This window comes from Cydia fagiglandana, chromosome 22, assembly GCF_963556715.1.
Source record: "Cydia fagiglandana chromosome 22, ilCydFagi1.1, whole genome shotgun sequence".
NCBI classification, from domain to species: domain Eukaryota; kingdom Metazoa; phylum Arthropoda; class Insecta; order Lepidoptera; family Tortricidae; genus Cydia; species Cydia fagiglandana.
The window spans coordinates 8,816,006-8,819,204 of record NC_085953.1 but is presented as its reverse complement, the minus strand read 5'-3'; the positions used below and the strand labels follow the sequence as shown (position 1 = coordinate 8,819,204).

Here is a 3,199-nt window from a genome sequence, read left to right as displayed (position 1 = left end):
ATCTCTAATTCATTTCCCGAATCGCCGCACCAGCCGCCATAAGGTACCTTTTGCTGTAGAACGTCACATATCTTTACTACTTTATATCTAATGAATCTCTAATTCATTTTCCGAATCGAGCCGTGTGGCATTATAGCTAACGGATGGGCGGACTTCGACGCGGTTTTTAAAGTGAATGCGAGTTTTTTTGCAGTTATTCTTAGGTACCTATGTTTCATAAAAATCGATTCAGTAGTTTGAGGAGTATCAGCTCTTTTTCAAAATGATGTAAGGTTTGGCATAAAAATTGACTTTTTGGGTAGGGGGTTTTTTAAAATTTTAATGTATTTCTAGGGTCTCCTTTAAATCCCAAATGGACAGTGTAGTTTCCATATGGTTGAATGAAATGAATGAAGCATAAACATTACATATCATATTATTCAATAATGACATGACATCCATTACAAAAAAGATATTGAACGCTAGACACTGGCTGATTGTGACGCATTTTATGTAATTTAATGACCATTTGTATTTTGTATGTACGTAAAAGAAACCTCATTAAGAGGAAAGGGGAAGACTAATTCTCCATACAAAAGTAGTCCTCATTTTCCTCCCTGTGTAATGACATTATGGAAAATATTTTTACAGATTTTTATGTATTTTAGTCATAGCTATATGCCCGACGGTTTGATTTTTGTCGTTTTCGAATTATTATAAAAGTTAGAAGCGAAATATAGGTTACCTACACACAAATTTTTAAATGCTCCTAACTCACTCTTATAATAATGGAATAAATCGAAAAAAATCAAACAGTCAGGCATAGGATTAAAATACCTACATACAATTGTGTTAAAATATTCTCGCAGGCCACCTGACTACGTAGGAAACATATGCCTTAACCTAGCCCTTGACGGCCCCCGACCCCAAGGCAGACTAAAAAAGCGATGGCTTACTTAATGTCGTGAAAGCAGATATCAGCGTGAACGGGCCCACACGAGACGACGCCCAGGATCGCGCAAAGTGGAGGAAAGCAAGTAGGAAAGCGGACCCTGGCAAAGGCCAGGAAAACGCTAGGTTGAAGAGAAAATATTTTTAATAGTTGTAATATCCAGAGAGGAAAATGGGGACTACGTTTGTATGGAGCATCGGCCGTCCCGTTTCGTCTTGACGCCCACATAAATGGGGCGTCACGCCAGTTTTGACAGAAGCAATTAAGGAGACGATCGATTTAGGGGGGAATAACGGAATATATTGAACTTGATCGATGTGTTCGCGTGACATTTACTAAAAAGCGGGCAAGTGTGAGTCGGACTCGCCCATGAAGGGTTTATGCAAGTAACAAAAAAATGCGGATTACGGTTTATGACGTATTAAAAAAACTACTTACTAGATCTCGTTCAAACCAATTTTCGGTGGAAGTTTGCATAGCAATGTACATCATATATTTTTTTTTAGTTTTATCATTCTCTTATTTTAGAAGTTACAGGGGGGGGGGGGGGACACATTTTACCACTTTGGAAGTGTCTCTCGCACAAACTATTCAGTTTAGAAAAAAATGATATTATTTAGAAACCTCAATATCATTTTTGAAGACTTATCCATGGATACCCCACACGTATGGGTTTGATGAAAAAAATAATAATTTTGAGTTTCAGTTCTAAGTATGGGGACCCCCCAAAATGTATTGTTTTTTTTCTATTTTTGTGTGAAAATCTTAATGCGGTTCACAGAATACATCTACTTACCAAGTTTTAACAGTATAGTTCTTATAGTTTCGGAAAAAGGAAGGACAGACAGACGGACAAAAACATGACGAATCCATAAGGGTTCCATTTTTTGCCATTTGGCTATGGAACCCTAAAAATGTATTTTGAAACGTTGCTTAAATTGTCTGTTTTATCAACACCATATTTTTTGAAATATTTATAAGTTTATTAGCTAAACATAATGGACCTTAATTCAGGGTTTAGGAAGTGTCTTTAACTAGCTATATTATAATACAGATACAGAATCATATTAAATTGGATTATTTTCGTGATTAACAGGGCGCTTATGTGGTTACATTGATAAATATTGTCATTACTTCACTGCTTTGCTAAATGGCATTTTAATACTATGTGGTTACTATTATATAGGTAGTAACCAGGTAAGGTCACCCACCTAGGCTATCAACGTTTCACACTTCAACGTACGGCCCGATACGAATTTTAAGATAAGTACGTTACCAAGTTAGTAGATCTAGAATCGGTATAAATTAGATATATCAGTGTCAAATGTGACGTTTCTTCAAACAAAAACGTCACTTTAGTCACTGATACAGTTTCTAGATGTATTAATTGACGTATCTTAATGTTCGAATCGGGCAGCAAGTTGGTTAATACGTCCGTTTATGGCATCAAATTAATTACTTACGTGCCGTGAACAATCAAAACATTTCAAATCGGTATCATCATAATAGATACCAATATCCAAATATAGAAATATCCAAATATACCAATATAGAAAGATGGAGTTTTGGCCGAAGGGTGTCAAGTTTCGGCGATTCCGCGGCCGGCTCCCTGACACTGCGAGGTTGCGTAATGCATCGCAGCCATAATGTGATTTGTAGTGTTTAGTTTTAAAATATATTTTTATAATATGTATGCTAGTTTTAAGGTATTTATGTATGGGCCACTAGTTGCCTGAAATAAAGATTTTCATTTTCATTTCATTTCAATATCGCAGGGCGATTGGGCCAGTTTTCCCGGCTTGTGGAATTGTAACTCCTTAAGACGAAACAGGAGCTGAGTTTTAAATATTTTAGGTAAATATACCCGTCTCGCTAACGGAAGCGGCTCCTAAAACTAGTGCGATAAGGACAAAGCGATAAATCCTGCGTAAAATTCTCAAAAACCGAGGTTTTGTACTCGACTGTTTCCTCCTCAAAAACTTAACCAATCGTAACCAAATTTGGAAATATAAATGATTATGAAATTATCTGTGTCGGACCGTTTTGCTTTTTGGCTAATTGATATCAGTTTTGAATACTACGCCTCTTATTGCGGCATAGTTAATTAGGCCATTTTGGCCATTTTTGAAGGGCCTTAAAAAACAAAAATATCAAAAAAAGCAAAACGGTCCGACACAGATATTGATAATATTAATCTGTGTTGAAAAAATCATTGCTCTAGCATCAAAACCCACGGAGGAAACAGAAATGTACTCGAACGTTTGTAAT

The 3,199-nt window shown here is 36.3% G+C and overlaps 1 long non-coding RNA gene across 1 annotated transcript; it reads right to left on the bottom strand.

Annotated features, from left to right (window-relative positions):
• Window positions 1-1,341: 1,341 nt before the first annotated feature.
• On the bottom strand, window positions 1,342-1,759 carry LOC134675538 (uncharacterized). Its single transcript, XR_010099761.1, has 2 exons — window positions 1,493-1,759; window positions 1,342-1,449 (listed from the first exon to the last, which is right to left on the bottom strand). It is a non-coding gene; the product is annotated as an uncharacterized LOC134675538 (long non-coding RNA).
• Window positions 1,760-3,199: the final 1,440 nt, after the last annotated feature.